The sequence below is a fragment of the Mustela nivalis genome (assembly GCF_964662115.1).
Source record: "Mustela nivalis genome assembly, chromosome: 13".
NCBI classification, from domain to species: domain Eukaryota; kingdom Metazoa; phylum Chordata; class Mammalia; order Carnivora; family Mustelidae; genus Mustela; species Mustela nivalis.
Window position 1 is genome coordinate 83,695,991 of NC_139032.1, and position 21,030 is coordinate 83,717,020.

The window sequence follows — 21,030 nt, forward strand, 5'->3', positions numbered from 1 at the left end:
AGACAACAGACTAGTTTTTCAGGTAACTGTACATCAGGCAACAAAAAAAACAGTCATCTCTGAGGACAAAAAAGTGAATCCTACAATTGCCCTGGCTTACCGTTTAGCATTTCCTGGGTGTGGCACAGGGAAGAGGAGCCCAGGCAGAGCCCAAGGAATGTCCTAAATTGAGAAGATGGAGCTGGAGTCCAGGAGGATGAAGGTTGCTAGAGTTCAGAGTAGAATACTCTAGACGAAAAAGCTAAACAGAGAGAAAATACTAGAGATTTGTGGGGAGTCCCTCTAAAAAGTGTTCCACTGAGTACACACTGGCCCATGCATCCAAGAAAACTATCAAACACAGAAGGAAAAAATCATCCAAGAGTAATTGACGGAACAGTGCCTAGAGTTTACAAAGCCAACAATAGCACCTATTCCCATCAGCCAGACTTAGAAAACCTTGTAATTTCCTGGTAGAGTATTCCACAAAGTCTTGCCACAAGTAAAGAATGTTAAGTCCTAGAACTGAAAGCGCTGTTGCTTTGGCCCCACCCAACAAAACTTAAAACCAATACCCAAAAGGATCAAAATATTTCTATATAATTTAACTGCATACCAGAAAAAATCTCCAGAAATATATAAGGAGGAAAAAAAACCCGAAAATCAAACAAAACTCTAGTCCCTCCACAATGTCTGGCATCCAAACAAATATTACTAGGTATTCAGAGGAACAAGAAAATATGACCAGTGATAATGAGAAAAATCAACCAATCAAAACCAACCCAGAACTGATATTAAAACAGCTATCATAACTGTAAGTGTAAAGCAACCTTTTTCTGTAAAGGGCTAAATAGTAAATATTTTAGGCTTTGTAGGCCATACAGTCTCTGTCATAACTATAGCTCAGCCACTGAATAAAATTCTTGAACAGGCTTGTCACATGAAAAACAGGACATACAAAAACCCAGTAAACATGTATAAAGGTACATGACTTCATTAGTCATCAGAAGAATGCTTATTAATACCACATTGTTCCCTAATAGGAACAAGCATACTCAGAACCTAGATTTTGACTTTTTTATTTTCCTTTGAGTAGGCTCCATGCCCAACATGGGGCTTGAACTCATGACCCTGAGATCATAAGCCGCATGTTCTACCAACTGAGCCAGTCACGTGACCCCAGATTTTGGTTTTTAATACCATGCTCCAATAGAAGCAAACAGGGTTCCTTGGAGAAATGTCTGATTCTATGACTGAGGCAAGAAATACACATGATGACCCTGGAGCATCTTGTGCCAAAGAGTAAGGAAGCATCAAAATAAAAAAAAATTTTTTTAACCCAAAATGATAGGAGTACGTCAAAGGAACACAGCAACAAACTGAAGAGTACCCATAGGCCAAACTAGAACAATTGCAGGGAAAAAAAAAAGGTAATGTTGGGACATAACACAAAGTTGTTGGTTTTTTTTTTAAGATTTTATTTTTATTTATTTGACAGAGAGAGAGCACAAGTAGGCAGAGAGGCAGGCAGAGAGAGAGGGGGAAGCAGGCTCCCCGCTGAGCAGAGAGCCCGATGTGGGGCCTGATCCCAGGACCCCGGGACCACGACCCGAGCCAGAGGCAGAGGCTTAACCCACAGAGCCACCCCAGCACCCCTAACACAAAGTATTAAAAAAGAAAAAATCCAGGGCACCTGGGTGGCTCAGTCGGTTGGGCATCTGCCTGCAGCTCAGGTCCTGATCTCCCAGGCTTGGATTCCAGTCCCGCCCGCATCACGCTCCCTGCCTCTCCCTCTGTTCTGCCCTCCCCCTCTGGTCATGCTTGTACACATACTCTCTCTCTCTCTAATGAATAAAATCTTTATTTTTTTTAGAGATTTTATTTATTTATATGACAGAGAGAGAGAGAGAACAAGCAGCAGAGGGAGAGGGAAAAGCAGGCTCCTCACCAAGCAAGGAGCCCAATGCAGGGCTCGATCCCAAGACCTCGGGATCATGACCTGAGCCAAAGGCAGAAGCCCAACCAACTGAGCCACCCAGGTGTCCCATGAACTAAATCTTTAAAAAAAGAGATGAAGAGGGGCACCAGGGTGGCTCAGTGGGTTAAAGCCTCTGCTTTCAGCTCAGGTCATGATCTCAGGGTCCTGGGACTGAGCCTGCTCCCTCCCCCCTCTCCCTCTCTACCTAAAAAAATGTTGGGGCACCTGGCTGCCTCAGTAGGTAGAACATGTGACCATTGATCTCAGGGTCCTGAGTTTGAGCCCCATCTTGGGGATAGAGTTTACTTTAAAAAAATAGTAATAGGACTCAGTTGGTTAAGTGTCTACTCTAAGCTCAGATAATGATCCCAGGGTCCCAGGATGGAGCCCCACATCCAGATGCCTGCTCAGGAGGGAGTCTGCTTATCCCTCTCCCTCTGCCCCTACACCCTGCTCATTCTCTCTCTCTCTCTCTCTCTCTCTCTCAAATAAATAAATAAATAAATAAAATCTTTAAAAAAAAGAAGCTTAACCAACTGAGCCACCCAGGTACCTCTCCACTTTGTAACATTTCAAATTACTTGTCCATCATCTAGTCTTGAGCACAAGGTTGTTTGTTATCCAGGAAAATTAAGTAACATCACTTACATCATTTCTACCTTTAAATCTTTTATCTAAGAGACTTATAACAGCATATGCTGTCTGGAAACAGATTCTTTTCATTCTTAATGCTCTTTATTTTCTTAGATGTTTAAAGGTAAAATTGCACTAGGTTCTTCCAAACAACTAATTTTACCTAATCACCTTAGCCATTGGAGAGGAATATCTGATAAACTACACTATGTCAATTATAGAAAATGAGAAAATTAAAAATAATAGTTTTAACAGCTTGAGGAAATTTGAAGCATCTGAAACTAGAAGACATACACTTCAAGAATTGTTTTCCTTTTACTTATAGGACTTTAATAAAACCCTCATAGGACATTATCTCCACTAAAGTTAAAAAAAAAAAATGCCAATGTCATTATTTCACTCTGTAACTGCAAAAATATCACAGAGACAGAAAAACTGAGTTTTGCCTTGCTTGAGCTACTTCCTAGCTGTGTTACTCTAGGTAAATCACTTTACTCTCCTGAGCCCCAGTTTCTCTATTTGTAAATGGGAACAATTACCATTTGTCTTTTCTTTTTCTTTTTCTTTTTTTTTTTTTTTTTTTTTTGCTGTTTATTTATTTATGTATGTATTTTTGCAGGGGTAAGGAAGAGTGTGAGGTTTTTATTCATTCAAGTCCATATACATACAATCTACAGATAAACCACTTATAAGCGGAGCCCTTCTGTACTTCCAGTTTTGGGCTATCAGCCCTTCACTTATTTAATTGGTCAATTACAAAATACATGATTTCAGATGGTGTATAGAAGAGACCCCATCTTTCACATTATGTGTGTGTTGTCATTATATCCTTTTAAGTTTTCCTCAGATTTTTATTTTATTTTATTTCTTTTCAGTGTTCCAGAATTCATTGCTTATGCACCACACCTAGTGCTCCATGCAATATGTGCCTGCCTTAATACCCACCACCAGGCTCAACCAACCCCCCTCTCCTCTCCTGTCCAAAACCCTCAGTTTGTTTTTCAGAGTCCACAGTCTCTCATGGTTCATCTCCCTCTTCAATTTCCCCCAACACCCTTCTCCTCTCCATCTCCAATGTCCTCCGTGTTATTCCTTATGCTCCACAAATAAGTGAAACCATATGATAATTGACTCTCCTCTGCTTGACTTATTTCACACAGCATAATCTCTTCCACTCCTGTCCATGTTGATACAAAAATTGGGTATTCATCCTTTGTCTTCTAACAAAGTAACAAACATTAACCTGACCTGCTAATAAGAACCAACGAGCACCCTGGGAATTAAGTTATCTTCCCTCAGTCCCCTCCTCCCATTTAGGTAATTGACTCTACTCTGTGACCAGCCTGAACACTAAACAATTAAGAACTGATGGAAACAAATAGTTGAACCGAATACTTAGGATCCAAACATTTGTTGCATTAAAGTATTCATTAATAAATGTAAAGGGCTTGTTAAAAAATGAACTGGTGACAACAGGTAATATGTATGAGAAATCGCTGGCTAATAGATCAGTAAATGCCAACCATCATCAAGAAGTCCAAAAACCATGGGCGCCTGGGTGGCTCAGTGGGTTAAGCTGCTGCCTTCGGCTCAGGTCATGATCTCAGGGTCCTGGGATCGAGTCCCGCATCGGGCTCTCTGCTCAGCAGGGAGCCTGCTTCCTTCTCTCTCTCTCTGCCTGCCTCTCAGTGTACTTGTAATTTCTCTCTGTCAAATAAATAAATAAAATAAAAATCTTAAAAAAAAAAAAAAAAGAAGTCCAAAAACCGGCACCAGCCCAACCTGATTCTGAAATTTCTTCATCACCTTCTCCTTAATCTTTTTTTCCCAAAGGAGTCCCTCAGGTCTTCACCTTGTAACTGCAATTTTAAGCCTTATAAAAATCTCAAACATGCTTATTCATTCTTTAGTCGCTTTAGACTTCCCAACATCCCTCTGTCCCCAACTTCTTCTTAGGAATATTCACTCCATCATTTCAGGCTGCAATCTTCCTGCTGGTTATCCTTCCCCTCCCTTGTCTAAAAGTAAAAATGCCAGTAATAGTAATAGTGACTAGCAGTAGTACTGAAGAGCCAAGATTGTGTGACAGGCACTATGTAAACACTTCGTATGTATATAGCACGGAAGACTTACAACAACCATCTAAAGCAGATACCATTGCAGAGAAGAAACAGTTACAGAGAGGATGTTGCTATCCAAGGTCCCGTACCTCGCCTGAATGATTCCAAAGTCACTGCCCATTATTAACATGCACACAACATTCCATATTAGAAGTACATAAGAATGGAGTTATCTGGGCGGGGGTAGTACTTCCACCATTTGCAATTCTGCAGTATTCTTTAATTAAAAAGACCCATAATTTAATAAATACATAAAATGAAAGCCTAGGAGATAAAAAAATCTCTAAGGGAAGAGGACACGGAATCTCTTTTTCTTCTTTTATGATGCTAACAACACTCCTGAAGGTGGAAATAGGTTTGGTTTCTACAATGAAGCACTTTAATACACAGAAGGTTCTCTTCTCTAAGCTCTGGCAGAACAGAAGGCCAATTCAGTCATCCTCTGCTGTATAACTTGGTGGCTTGAAACAACCGTCTTCACTTGTACTTGTGAATCTGCAGCTGGGTAGGGCTTGGCAGGGACAGCTCTTCTCTACACGGGCACCACTGGGGCTGTATGATGGGGATCTGGAGGATTAGGATCCGCTTTTAGGATGGCTCACTCACACAGCTGGCAAGCTGAGGCTAGATGTCAGCTGGGAGCTCAGCTGGGAGCTCAGCTGGGGCTGAGGGCCAGGAGCTTTAATTTCTCCCACATGGAGTCTCACTTGAGCCCTCATAGCACAGCTTGGGAACTTGGTTCCGAAAGTAAGTAACCCAAGAGAGGAAGGTAGAAGCACATGGCATTTCTATGACCTAGCCCCATGAGTTGCACAGTTTTGCCTGAGCCATGCTCTTTTGATGGAGACAGTTACAAAGGCCAGCTCTGGTTAAGGGATGGGGACACAAACTTCAACAGCGTGTGGGACAAGTGTCAAGGTCACAATGTGAGGAGAAATGCAGAATGAACCTGGCATTGCTGGTATCTTTAGGAAACACAGGCTATTACAACAATGGAAGGTTATGTGTCAGTTTATATCAAAGTTGATTTTTTGTTAATAGTGTTGGGTTTTTTTCTGTTGTTGTTAATAGTGTTTATTGGATTTTATTAAGTAGACTTTTCCTGCAAAAAGCAACAGGTATAGCACCTGGGTGGCTCAGTGGGTTAAAGCCTCTGCCTTCGGCTCAGGTCATGGATCAAGCCCCACACTGGGCTCTCTGCTCAGCGGGGAGCCTGCTTCCCTCTGTTTCTCTGTCTGCCTCTCTGCATACTTGTGATCTCTGTCAAATAAATAAAATAAATAAAATCTTTTAAAAATAAATAAATAAAAATTTTAAAAAAGAAAAAAAAAAAGGCAACAGGGGGCCTGGGTGGCTCAGTCAGTTAAGCACCTGCCTTCGGCTCAGGTCATGATCTCAGAGTCCTGGGATGGAGCCCTGAATCAGGCTGCCTGCTCAGTGGGAAGCCTGCTTCTCCCTTCCTCTCTGTCTGCCACTCCCCCTGCTTGTACTCTCCTTCTTTGGGTCAAATAAATAAAATCTTTTTATTTATTTATTTATTTATTTATTTATTTATCAGGGATAGAGGGAGAGAGAGTGAGCGAGCAAGCACAGGCAGACAGAGAGGCAGGCAGAGGGAGAAGCAGGCTCCCTGCGGAGCAAGGACCCCGATGTGGGATTCTCATGACCTGAGCCGAAGGCAGCCGCTTAACCAACTGAGCCACCCAGGCGTCCCAAATAAATAAAATCTTAAAAAAAAAAAAAAAAAAAAGAGGGAGAGACTAAAAACAATAACCTGGAGCTTCTCCTCCTCTGTGATAAAATGAATTCAATGGCCTATAAGTGATTATCTTCAGGGCCTAACGATAGAGAAGAGAAGAAAAGATGGTTATGTACTTCCCAGAATAAGACAGTGACAAAATGAGGGAAAGTGAGTAATTTCTCTCTGAAAATTAAAGATGTTTGAGTTGGAAGAAATTTCGGACATCACTTAGTTTATTGCCTTTATTCCAGCAACTACTAGAAAATTGAGTTCTACTCATTTATTCTTCAATGAAGTTTAGGGAAACCTCTTATTTTTAATAAAATTCTAAGTTCTAAAATGCATATGATTTTATTCATTCATTTCATTCTCTATTGTAACTGGCAGTAAAAACCCTTGAAATTGAAAAAGCATCAAATGCTTTCAGAGCTAACAAAGTAAGGGAAAGCTGAGGCACCTGCATGCTCTTTCAGAGAAGGCTTTATGGGCAGAGAGAACAACAGATTACCAAATGACTCTTAGAAAAAAGATGAATCAAACCCCTGGGGTATGGAGGGGGAAAAAAAAAAAGGAATGACTAGAAACCAGCCAAAGCCCTGTGGATTTCACCAGCATGCTCTGCGATACTCTTCACACACATCCTAACATACACTCCCTCCTTAAGCCACAGTTCCTTTTCCACATATCAGAGCTAGAAATAGCTCCAAAGATATCTAGTCCAGTGGTTTCCAACGTTTTCAGAACCTCTTTTTAAAACTAAAAGAATTTTGGGGCGCCTGGGTGGCTCAGTGGTTTGGGCTGCTGCCTTTGGCTCGGGTCATGATCTCAGGGTCCTGGGATCGAGCCCCGCATCGGGCTCCCTGCTCCGCAGGAAGCCTGCTTCCCTCTCTCTCTCTCTCTGCCTGCCTCTCTGCCTACTTGTGATCTCCGTCTTTCAAATAAATAAATAAAATTAAAAAAAAAAAAAACTAAAAGAATTTTGTGGCCATCTATATGACAATTGTAGATTTGTTATCTTTTTTTTTTTTTAAGATTTTACTTATATATTTGAGAGAGACAAAAAGAACAAGTGAGAGAGAGAGAGAGAGAGCATGGGCGGGGAGGGTAGAGGGAGAGAGAGAAGGAGACTCCCGCTGAGCAGGGAGCCCGACACAGGGCTCTATCCTAGCACCCTGGGATCATGACCTGAGCTGAAGGCAGACGCTTAACCAGCTGAGCCACCCAGGGGCCCCAGTTATTGGTTATTAAGAAAAATCAATAATGAGAGAAATATCTTGAACTCACGAACTCTTCTTACTAAATGTCATATGTCACAAGGGCAGATAAGATATGTAATAGCAGGTACATGAGACATTTGATTTGGATAAAATTCTTAGGAAACACTGAAATACATGTCAGCTATTTTTTTTAAAAGATTTTATTTATTTGACAGAGGGAAAGATAGCCAGGGAGGGAACACAAGCAGAGGAAATGGGAAAAGGAGAAGCAGGCCTCCCACAGAGCAGGTACCCTGACTCGGGGCTTGATCCCAGAACCCTAGGATCATGACCTGAGGCAGAAGCCTAAAGACTGAGCCAGCCAGGCATGCCTCCACGTCAGCTACTGATGAACATGTAAGTAAACCATATTTGAAAAGATGGAGACTGAGGAATTTCAAAGAACTTCCTTTTCTGGTATGTTAACAGTAGGATTTCTCCTACTCTGCTTACTACTGTATTCAGTAACAAATCTTTCCCAGTACAGATTCTGTAATTCTCTTATAAATTACTAAAAGCATTCCCCTTCTTTTACTTTCATTTGTTTTAAGATTTTATTTATTTATTTGTCAGAGAGAGAGTGAGAACAAGCAGGTGGAGCGGCAGGGAGAGGGAGAAGCAGACTCCCTCCTGGGCAATGAGCCTGATGCTGGGCCATCCCAAGACGCTGAGATCACAACCTGAGCTGAAGGCAGATGCCCAACTGACTGAGCCACCCAGCAGGTGGCTTCTTCCAAACTGGCATCTCAATAATGTAAAACTGGTTTCAGACAATATAGATACATATTCCTACTTTTTAAAACAAGTAAGAAATCTCTTACTGATGACAATTTCATTACCACCAGCTGGGAGTCACCACAATAGATAAACGACTTGCTTGTCTACTGTTAGAAAGACAGGCTAATGGTAACTGTTCTAAATCTAAAGTCTTTTTTTGGGGTGGGGGGGCAACTGTCCTCTAAAAATAGGTAGATAATGCTATAGTTTGGAATTATCACAGTAATTTAAAAATTCTGGGGCACCTGGCTAGCATAGTCAGAAGACGACATAACTCTTGATCTGAGGATTGCTAAGCTCAAGCCCCATGTAGAGTGTGGATTCTACTTGAAAATAAATAAATAAACAAGTAAATAAAACTTTAAAAGTTCTGACTGCCACTTTGCAGGTTTTTGGAAAACCATATGTGAGCACCTTCACTATGGGCTCCTCTATCCAGGAAGAATTCCCAGGATCCTGCCCAATAGGCACATGTGCTTCTGAGGCCCATGGGAGTATATGGAGAGAGCTTGGGAGAAAGAAACCCACTGCAAAACAAGAATATAAAGAATGATGCCTAGCTTTAGTGTGACATGTTTCCAAAACAGCTGCCAAGTTTATGAAAACACAAGCATTTCTCCTTTTATTTAGCTCATGGTGAAGACGCCCATTTCATGGTAGAGTGTGTCCATGAAGAGAACCCACAGCTAATTATGCAGAAGCTATGACAAATTTAGGAGCACTTGGACAAGCCAGTGATGAAACAAAGTAAGGCTACAAAAAAGATGAGGCTTATGTATTAGTCAGTTCTTCTGAGAAACAGAACCAACAGGGTGTGTGTGTGTGTGTGTGTGTGTGTGTGTCTAGATAGATAGACAGATAATAAAAAATTGGATTATACAATTATGGAGGCCAAAAAGTCCCAAGATCTGCAGTCAACAAACTGGAGACCCAGGAGAGCCAACGGTATGATTCTATTTGGGAGTACGAAAGCCAGCTGAGAGCTTATGGTTTAAGTTCCAGGCTAAAAGCCAGCAGGATGGAGACCCAAGAAGAGCAAGGCTTCAGCTCAAATCCAAAGCAAGAGAAGACTGATGTCCCAATTCAATCAGTCTAGCAGGAGGAGTTAGTTCACTCTTATTCAGACTTTTTCTTCTTTTCAGGTCTTCAAGTGATTAGATGAGGCCCACCCAATTGGGAAGGTTAATCTACTTTACTCAGTCTACCAATTCTAATGTTACTCTCATCCACAAACATCCTGATACACACACAGAATAATGTTTGACCAAATGTCTAGGCACCAGTGGAGTTGATACATAAAATTATCCATCACCCAAGAAAGGGGTTGAAAAAAAGTTCAAAACCTAGTGACAGATACCAGGCAAAGGAAAACTGAATTTCACTGCGCAACGACCTTTTGGCTCTTGCCTTAATAAGAGTGAACATGAGCGTGGACTAACTCTTAATCTGTGGGACGAAAGACCAGGGACAGAGCAAAGACTCTGAAGAGGAAAGCAAATGTTTGAAGATTCGGCTATTACCACAGGCACACATCACTGCCTGAAAGTTAGTTGTCCTGCCGTGCTGATAATCAAAAGATAGCTGCTTCCAAAACACACACACACACACACACACACACACACACACACACATCCCAGTGCCCCTGAGAGACCTACCCAGGAGAGAAAGCTTAGCCAGAGACTCATCCCTTGGGTACAACAGAGCCAGTGTTGAAAGAAAGGAGACAGTCCCCCAGCCCCCGAAATCACAGGCTTATATAACTCAGCCCTTGTGAAGCCAGGATAGTAAGTCAAGCTGTTGGCCAGGGCTGGAGTCATCTCAAGGCTCAACTAATGCAGGATCCCCTTCCAAACTCACTCACGTGGTCGCTGGCAGGCTTTCTTCCTTACCATGTGGCCCTCACCATCGGCTGCCTGTCTTCACAACACAGCAAGTGGCTCTCGTCTGTCCAGGGCTGCCTCGCATCATGGCAGCTAGTCTTCCTTACAGCGAGTGATTTGAGAGAGAGAGGGAAAGAGTACGCCCGAGACAGGCTGAAGTCTCCTGACAACCTCATCTGGGATGTGAGGTCTCATTGCTTCCACTGTTTTCCAGCTACTAGAAGGGAGTCAGAAGTCCAGCCCACAGTCGAGGGGAGGAGAATTAAGCTCCATCTTTTAAAGAAAGGAGAACCAAAGAATTTGTAGACAGATCTTTAAAACCACGACAGGGACTAAAAGAATCAATGAAGAAAAAAAAGTAGCTGCATAGCTATTAAGGCATCAGTGATGTTTTATTCTCACTGTATTCCCCAGTCTCCAAGACAGTCCTAGCCTCAAGGGAGGTTTGTGTTTGTTTTCTGAAAATGTGAGCTCCTTGAGGAGATGGTGCTGAGGGAAGCGTGGAAGAACAGTACCTTTGAGGGCAGCAAGGTAGAAACGAAAAGAAAAAAGGAGTGATCTGGGGCGCCTGCATGGCTCAGATGGTTAAGCGTGTGCCTTGGGCTCAGGTCATGATCCCCAGGTCCTGGGATTGAGCCCAGAGATGGGCCCCCTGCTCGGCAGGGAGTCTGCTTCTTTCTCTCTCTCTCTCTGCCTCACCCCCTGCTTGTGTTCTGTCTCCCTCTCTCTCTCTAATGAATACATTAAAAAATACTTTTTAAAAAATGAGTGAATTTGGGGCGCCTGGGTGGCTCAGTGGGTTAAGCCGCTGCCTTCGGCTCAGGTCATGATCTCAGGGTCCTGGGATCGAGTCCCGCATCGGGCTCTCTGCTCAGCGGGGAGCCTGCTTCCTTCTCTCTCTCTCTCTCTGCCTGCCTCTCAGTGTACTTGTAATTTCTCTCTGTCAAAAAATAAATAAAATCTTAAAAAAAAAATGAGTGAATTATCTAGTAAGAGGAAGGACTTCTTCAGGACCCACAATAAGACAGGGCCTGTAACCCCACTTCTAGCAGTGCTCCAGATAAATGACAGGTCCTTGGAAAGAAATGGATGTGTGTTGTACCTAAGAAAGCCAAAACTTCTACCCTGGAATCCCCATAGCTAGCAAAAATTTGTGTGCCTAAAGTTGGCCATAACTGTTAGAGCCACCAAACCTCAAGGAACCATACTCGTTCAGACAACATTCCTACCAGTCACAGCCATTATGGACTGAAAATTACCTTTCACCCTTTGCCTGGCTCTGAGATTCTTCTACAACCCGGAAGAGGGGTGGATGCCCATTCTTAATCACTAAGACCGAATTTTTCATCAGTTTGGTGGATTGGGGTGGGAGGGGCATGTGTCCCAAGGCTGGATTTAATTTCATACAAAAGAATTAAAATATTGTAACATTTCCTGGTTACCTGATTTCGTGAAATAAAATTCATACCTACTGGGGCACCTTGGTGGCTCAGTTGGTTGAGCATCCAACTCTTGGTTTGGGCTCAGGTGATGATCCCAAGGTTGTGGGATCGAGCCCCACTGGGCTCTGAGCTCAGTGCAAAGTCTGCTTGTCTCTCTTCCCTCCCCTCTGCTCCTCCCCCTGCTTGTGTGCCATCCCCCCTTGAATAAATAAATAAAATCTTTAAAAAAAGTTGACTATACAGTCAACTAATTAACCAATTTATGGACCTCTTTTACAACTCGTTAATCCTGGTTGTTTCTTTTCTTTTCTTTTTTAAGATTTTATTTATTTATTTGCCAGGGAGAGAGAGAGAGAGAGAAATTGGGCACAAGAACAGGAACGATAGGCAGAGGGAGAGGCAGGCTCCCCACTGAGCAAGGAGCCTGATGAGGAACTAGATCCCAGGACTCTGAGATCATGACCTGAGCCAAATGCGAATGCTGAACCAACCGAGGCACCCAAGCGTCCCTACTCTTGGTAGTTTCAAAGAAAGTTCTAAATAGATTGCTCCATCAAAACATTAAGGTTTGGGGGGTACCTGCGTGGCTCAGTCGGTTAAGCAGCTGCCTCTGGTTCAGGTCAGGATCTCAGGGTCCTGGGATCAAGCCCCACATTGGGCTCCCAGCTCAGGGGAGAGCCTGCTTCTTCCTCTCCCTCTGTCTGATGCTCTGCCTACTTATGTTCTCTCTCTCTCTGTCAAATAAATAAATAAAATAAAAATTGTATTACCCACAATTTTTTCCAGGCTATGCTCTCCTAAAGAATATATAGAACATTCAGCAATTGGTGTTTAGCTGGGGATGGTGTTTCTGCCTGGGATTCCCATCCCCGCCCCCCAACTCAGAAAAATCCTGGTCTTGTGGGAAAGCCATTCATTTAGGTTAGAAATACACAATTTCCATAAAAAAGAAAAAATCAATTCTACCGCCTGGTCACTTGATCTCTCAATAGATTCAGCCATACTCAGCATTACAGATTACCTATATTTCAGGATCTTAACCTAAAATATAACTCCCAACTGTGTGCTACTCAACTTTTATCACAAACCTAAATTAAAAAACTACATTTATGAAGGCTTATTGAAACACATAATATATAATCCATTCCTCTAAATCTGCTGCTTTCAAACTACTTTTAGGTTGTGTAGTCCTTTCTTTCAAATAGAGTCTCAGGATATGAAAAGATAGTTAGAAGCAAAGTGATGCCAGAAGAAACAGGTCTGTTTGGAGAATGGTCAAGTCTAAGTCAGAGGAGGAAACTACAAGATGGGCCTAGAATACCTTGTCTAAGTAGGAAGCAAGGAAGCTAGCAAAGTTCCCTGGAGTTGTGTCAAAAAGACCGAGGAGCCAATTTAAAGAGGCTTCCATTGGGCAAAGCTAGGTCAATGTGAACATCAATAAGAAAAATAACCATAATGGACTGAAATGCATCAAATATGTTTAAATCCATGACTTGATAATACTTTTCATAAACCAAAAAAGAAAGAAAGCCAGCTGTCTTTGGAGTACACTAGGAATCCAACTCATACTGAAATATGGTAAGGAAAAAAAAGTGGGGGACAAAAAAGCATTTATTCTGCTTTTCCTTTTACACACCACACTTAAGGAAAATCAAGGAAGTCAATGAACGGAAGGAGAACAGATCAGTTGCCAGGGAGCAGGGATGCAAGGAGGAGGTGACTGCAACAGAACTGCACAAGAGAGTTTGAGGTAGCTGCAGTGTTTTGTACCCTGAATATAGTGGTGGTCATATGAATCTACACGTGTTCAAAGTTCATGGAACTGCAAACATAAAAAAACAATGTAACTGTATGTTAATTGCAAAAATAAAAAAAAGTAAATGTTCGAGTCAACAGGGAAACTTCTCTTTATATAAATATTCTAGCTAATAACAAAGAAATGACAGAACCAGAAGTCACCATCTATAACCCCAAATAAAATTATAAACATGGACACTGATTACTATGGGTTCCTAACATCAAAAAATGAGAAGACTTGATGGAAGTACACACCATTCCTATGAAGTGTTCCCTCCAAAAAAATTAAAAAATAGGTCTTCAATCATCAAATATCTAGAACTAGCTGTAACTACTATTTTATAAGACACACAAGGAATAGAGAAACATGCTAAATGATACCATGGGGATGGAGAGAACCAGCAAAATCCAGACTGTGGAAAGACTGTTCATTGGCTGTCAAGAGGTCAGTGGGGACAGAAGGGAATTTGGGGAAATGATAGAACTGTTAGAGACCATGACTGTAGTGGTAAGTAAACAACTCTATGTATTTGTCAAAATCCATACGCTAAAATAGGTAAATTTTATTGTACATAAATCATACTTCAACTTTTTCAGAAATTAAAAATTCAGACTGTGGGAAACTCTTTTTAAAAATATTTTATTTATTTTTCAGAGAAAGAGAGGGAAAGACAGCACATGCAGGGGGAGTGGCAGGTAGAGGCAGAGGGAGAAGCATGCTCCCCACCAAGCAAGGAGCCTGATGCAGGACTTGATCCCAGGACCGTGGGATAATGACCTGAGCCAAAGGCAGACGCTTAACTGACTGAGCCACCCAAGCATCACAGACCGTGGGACACTCTTAGTAACAAACATACTTCCTTCAACAAATAAACAGTATGGGGGAAACTACAGACTTAAAAGAACTTGAGATCTATTCAACATACTGCAAGCTATGAACCTGACCTGGATCCTGATTGGAACAGACACTGTACTTTTACTTATTTTTTTTTTTAAGATTTTATTTATTTATTTGACAGAGAGAGATCACAAGTAGATAGGCAGGCAGAGAGAGAGAGAGGGAAGCAGGCTCCCCGTTGAGCAGAGAGCCCGATATGGGACTCAATCCCAGGACCCTGAGATCATGACCTGAGCCGAAGGCAGCGAGCGGCTTAACCCACTGAGCCACTCAGGCACCCTACTTATTTTTTTTTAAAAAGATCTTTTGCGAAAGGAGAGAGAGAATCTCAAGCTGACTCCCCACTGAGCCAGAGCCTAACATGGGGCTCAATCTCATGACCCTGCAATCACCACTCAAATCAAAATGAAGAGTTGGATGCTTAAATGACTGAGCCACCCACACACTCCAGACACACAGACATCTTATTTTTACTTTTTTAAAAGATTTTATTTCTTTTTTTGACAGACAGAGAGATCACAAGTAGGCAGAGAGGCAGGCAGAGGGGTACGGGGAAGCAGGCTCTCCACTGAGCAGAGAGCCCGATGCAGGCCTCGATCCCAGGACCCTGAGATCACGACCTGAGCCGAAGGCAGAGGCTTAACCCACTGAGCCATCCAGGTGCCCCCAGATAGACATTTAAAAAAAATGATTAGCCAGATGTGGAAATCTGAACACTGAAAAGACAGATATTTGATGATACTAGGGGAACACTAAGTTATTGTTGATGGTACTGTGGTAATGTGTTTTAAAAGAGTCCTTATCTTTCAACGACGCATTACTACCATATTTAGAGAAGAATACCATGTGTGGCATATGCTTCAGGTAGAGTAGGAGGATATATAAACGAAACAGGATTCAACTGATAATTATTGAAGCTGGATGAACAATTTAAGTTCACTGTAGCATTCTAATTTTGTATTTGAAATTTTCCACATTAAAAATACACATACAGACATCTACGCATACGGACATACATACATAAAAGTCAGCGTGGAGCCTTGGAAGCTGGCCTGTTTCACTTCCTTCTGCCTACTCCCACCCTCCCGGAAGCCCTTGAATTAGTCCCAATGAATCTTTGGGCTCATTTTTTAACACCCTTAAAAAATCACTTCTTGAGCCAGTCTAGGTTTTATCTTGAGCAAAATATTACCATGAAAATGCTTACCACATTGACCATATAATCCTGGGCCCTGTAAAATCTGTTTTTGCAGAACTGAATTTTGATATGTCCTAGGTTTTCACCGACACATGCTGTAAGAAACAGCTTTACCAAATCCACTGCATTTCTGTAGGGACGTTAGTAAGGCAAACAGTGTCATACACAAACTCTCTAAGCAGAGGATGTTCCTGTGTTTCAGCGTAAATTGGAAAATGTTTACCTGGTTTTCAAGACAACTAACTCAAGAATCGGTTCCTCACCAAAGAGTATGGAGATCTATCTCCCAGAGATAATTACTTGTTTGATGACTACATACAGAAAGACTGCAATGGACAGATAATACTGCAAAGACAGAACATGCAAAAAACAGAACGTAGTCTGGTCTATTTCCACACCAAAATTTTTTTATTATTTTTTTTATTAATTATTTTTATTAACATATAATATATTATTTGCCCCAGGGGTACAGGTCTGTGAATCGTCAGGTTTACACATTTCACAATACTCACCATATCATATACCCTCCCCAGTGTCCACCAAGCTATTAAAATGCTCTGTTCTTCTTCACTTTCCACTCAAGATGGTCTCCCTCAGTTACTTACTTCATTTGCATAACTTGGAAAACTATTTACTGATGGCTTCCAGCTCTGTATCGAAAGCCCTACTCCCTTCTCAGCTCCAGATCCATGTTTCTACCTGCCTGGTGAGAGATGGGGGGCTCTGAAGCACTTTACACTCCATATAGTCAAAATAAACTCATAATCTTACCCTTCCAAATTTGCTCCTGTCTCTGCTGTCTCGATTAAAAGCGTTGCCATCCAATCTATTATTCAAACTAAAACTATTGTGAAGAAAAGGAAAAGGCAAGACACAGACTGAAGGAAAATACTTGCAAAACATTTGTTTCTAGAATAAAGAAACCTTATAACTGTATACATAGACAAACAACTGATAAAAAATGGACAAAAGGTATGAAAAGAAAACCCACAAAAGAAGTTTTATGAATGGCAAATAAATACATTAAAAGATGCTCAACAAGATCGATCAGTATGGAAAGGGAAATTAAAAACAGAAGGATATATATCACTATACACCCCCAGAATGGCAAACAATGGTGATGGTTTCAAGGGTATACACGTGTCAAAACTTATCAAATTGTGCCCCTCAAGTATGTGTGGCTTACTGCATGCCATTATACCTTGATAAAGCTTTTTAAAAGAAAAAGAATGGCAATACCAAATATTGGCGAGGACAGGAAGCATGTGGAATCCCAAACATTGCTGGCAGGCATGCAAAATGGTACAGACACTTTGGAGAACAGTCTGGCAATATCCTTTTTTTTTTTTTTTTTAAGATTTTACTTATTTATTTGACACAGAGAGAGATCACAAGTAGGCAGAAAGGCAGGCAGAGGGGGAGGGGGAAGCAGGCTCCCTGCCAAGCAGACAACCCAATGCAGGGCTCGATCCCAGGACCCTGGGATCATGACCTGAGCTGAAGGCAGAGGCTTACCCCACTGAGCCACCCAGGTGACCCCAGTCTGGCAATTTCTTAAAGAGTTAAGCATACATTTACCATAAGACCCAGCAAGTCCACTCATAGGCATCTATCTACTTAAGAGAAATGAAAACCTATCTGCCCAAAGACTTAACTCAAATGTTCATTAACATTTATACTAGCCAAAAACCAGAAACAAGCCAATGTCTGTCAACTGGCAAATGCATAAACAAACTATGGTAAAAATCATACAATGTAAAAACATACATACACTGGTCCTCAGCAATAAGAATAAATTAACTACAGTTATGAATAAGAACATGTATGAATCTCAACAGCTTTATGCCAAGGAAGAAGCAAGACACTGAGGACTAACTAATGAATGATTTACTTATATGAGATTCTAGAAAAAACAGAACTATAAGTAATAGGATAAAAAGACCAGTGGTTTCCAGAATCATGGCTACAAGGCAACATGAGCAAATGTGGGGGTGGAGAGGATAGTAATGCCGATGTTCAAGATCATAATTACAGTGGGTGGCTACACAACTGTATACATTTGTCAAAATTCATCAAATTGCATACTTAAAATTAGTGCACTTTTTTTTGCACTAATAATAACCTCAGTCAATGTGTTTTTTAAAAAAGACTAGAAGGATTTCAAAAAATAAAAGACTAGGGACGCCTGGGTGGCTCAGTTGGTTGGACGACTGCCTTTGGCTCGGGTCATGATCCTGGAGTCCCGGGATCGAGTCCCACATCAGGCTCCCAGCTCCACGGGGAGTCTGCTTCTCTCTCTGACCTCCTCGCTCATGCTCTCTCACTGTCTCTCTCTCAAATAAATAAATAAATAACTCCTTAAAATAAATAAATAAATAAATAAATAAATAAAATAAAAGACTAAAAGGAAGGACAAAATAAGAATATTTAAACTAATGACAGTCACAGGTATCATTTATTAAGTATTTAATGCATGTCAGGTCACTGTTATCATGTACTTTACATTCATCACTTCAATGAATCTTTTTTTTTTTTTAAGATTTTATTTATTTATTTATTTGACAGAGATCACAAGTAGGCAGAGAGGCAGGCAGAGAAAGAGGAGGAAGCAGGCTCCCAGCTGAGCAGAGAGCCTGATGCGGGGCTCGATCCCAGGACCCTGGGATCATGACCTGAGCCGAAGGCAGAGGCTTTAACCCACTGAGCCACCCAGTACCCAATGAATCTATTTTTTTAAATAGACAAAAGTCCCTGCACTCCCACAATTTATATGCTATTAGAAGAGGGAATAATCCTCCAAGAGAAGTACTGTCAACACCTGCTTTTTGCAAAAGGGCAAACAGGTTCAGAGATTGAATCTACTTTGTTCTGGAGCCCAAGGGCAGTATTTGGAAGAGCTGGAATTTGACTGTAGTCCAGGATTTCTTGACTTCCCATCATTGACAATTTGAGCGGAATAATTCTTCGATGTTACAGGCCACTCTATAGGGAACACTGGAGGGGGTCCAGCAGCATTTCTGGCCTCACCCACTAGATGCCCCTACTTGTAACAACCAAGAATATCTCCAGACATTGCCAAATGCCCCCCAGGAGGCAAAACTGCCTCTTTTTGAGAACCACTTGCCCTTTTTTGAGAACCACTGCTAAATCTCTAAAAACTGACATCACAGCCCAATTTATTAAAAACACCTTTCTTTCCATACCTGATACCTGGTTCGGGTCCTGAATTCAGCTCACTTAAGACCTCATCATTAGTCAGTCCATCCAAGGTCTACTCTGTCATTTCAATAACCACACTACCACCAAAGTAACCTCCCCAAAACCTCCAGGGCCTGGATGAGATGTCTGTGCAAAGTGCCCTCACCGCCAGTATCCAGAATTACCATAAATCCTTCGTGTACATACAAAGTCATTACATTGCCCATTGTTTGGGTCTGCCTTCTCCACTACTACGTGAGTTTTACCCAAGCAAGGGCCAAATCTCACTCGTGTGTCTATATGCCTGGTATCCAGGACTAGAGAGCACTTAAATGGTTTTAGAATTCAAATGTAATTCAGACAAATTGCATATACCATCAAAATGCTTAGATCTCTTGGCTTTAAACGCATCACTAAAAAAAGCCCCCAAATCACACGGTAAAGCTTTAATCAGCGTGAATCCTATCCAAGCAAATGGGTCTTGTTCCTGATAGGATCTGAGAGGATGCTCAAACTCAGGATCCAAATGTTATAAGCAGACATGTTGAAGTCTTCAGAACTTCCAAAACTACACAGAGATCAAATTGCCTAATCTTAAAACTCCTTTTAGTCTAGTACACCTTATCAGGGTCCTTAAATAGTGCCACAGCATTTTGGAGCACTAAAGCCCCAACATACATGAACTCCCTCTTGCTACCAACTCATTTATTGGTTCACTGTGGTTTTATTGAGAACCCCCTCAGTGCCAGGGGTACAAAGATGGACTAAGATAAAGGAATAAAAGTTTTAGTGAGGAAAAAAATACAGGAGAAATTAATAAGAGTAGGGTATAAAATGCTAATCTCAAATTCTCTTAGTTCTTCTTAAACATGATTATAGTTTGGTGTGTACTAGGTGTGTTATCTCAAAAGATAACGGGAGTGGGGCACCTGGGTGGCTCAGTGAGTTAAGCCTCTGCTTTCGGCTCAGGTCATGATCTCAGGGTCCTGGGATCGTGCCCCACCCACATCGTGCTCTCTGCTCAGCGGGGAGCCTGCTTCCTCCTCTCTTCTGCCTGCCTCTCTGCCTACTTATGATCTCATCTGTCAAATAAATAAATAAAATCTTAAAAAAAAAAAAAAGATAACAGGAGGAGGGGAAGTTCACAGCAGGGAATGAGTGCAGGGTTGGGGAATGCTGGGTTTAGTAGGTGATGGGGATTAAGGAGTCCCCTTGGGAAGAGCACCGGGTACTGTATGTAAGTACTGAATCACTAAATTCTATCCCTGGAACTAATATTACACTATATGTTAACTAAGTGGAATTTAAATTAAAACGTAAGGAAAAAAATAATTCAGCCACTAACTAATGTCTATCAAAAAAAATGACTTAACAGCAACTACCATAAAATAAAAATGATACTTTTGGCAACCGTTTTCCCAACTGTAATAGGATATATAGGGCAACAGTCAACAACTCTACACAGCTGGCCAACTCAAAGGGATGCTTAAGACCAAATTCAACAATTAATTCATCTTGAAGTGTTCATCAGGAAGTCATTCCATTTGATACTGAGAATTTTTATGGCCACAGTATGCAACTGATAATAACAACTATAAAAAATTTCTGGCTAAGGGGCACCTGGGTGGCTCAGTGGGTTAGGCCGCTGCCTTCGGCTTGGGTCATGGTCTCAGGGTCCTGGGATCGAGTCCCGCATCGGGCTCTCTGCTTGGTGGGGAGCCTGCTTCCTCCTCTCTCTCTCTCTCTGCCTGCCTCTCTGCCTACTTGTGATCTCTCTCTGTCAAGTAAACAAATAAAATCTTTAAAAAAAAAAAAAATTTCTGGCTATGATCATTACATCCCTTCTTTACAATCCATCTTTAGGGCCTTAACTAGTCATTTTGTTTTCTATTTTTAGAGCAATTCAAGAACTGTTTTCTGAGGAAAATCATGGTCTTGCACACAGAACCTCTCCAGAGATGTATGTTGGCTGTCTGCTCAGGTCCAAATCCTGACTTGATCGGGGTCTGATCTAATCAGACAGGCAAAATACATGCTCTCAAGACTCTTGACTAAGAATAGAAGCCTAAAATCACTGCTGCCTGATGCTTATGAAAATGTTGTTACAAGAAATAATATTCAGGGGCACCTGGG

At 41.6% G+C, this 21,030-nt stretch overlaps 1 protein-coding gene across 8 annotated transcripts in view; it reads right to left on the reverse strand.

Annotated features, from left to right (window-relative positions):
* The window catches only part of SCAI (suppressor of cancer cell invasion), a 143,147-nt gene that overhangs the window by 114,949 nt on the left and 7,168 nt on the right, over positions 1-21,030 (reverse strand). Inside the window, exon 2 of one of the 8 annotated variants that reach the window (XM_082695540.1) lies at positions 101-241. The exons of 4 other annotated variants lie outside the window; for them this stretch is intronic. The gene's annotated coding sequence lies outside the window, so the exon portion shown is untranslated. Of the gene's footprint in view, positions 1-100; positions 242-4,723; positions 4,797-12,385; positions 12,669-21,030 lie in introns of those variants that run through there. 3 more of the 8 variants (XM_082695541.1, XM_082695537.1, XM_082695538.1) reach the window with 3 other exon arrangements.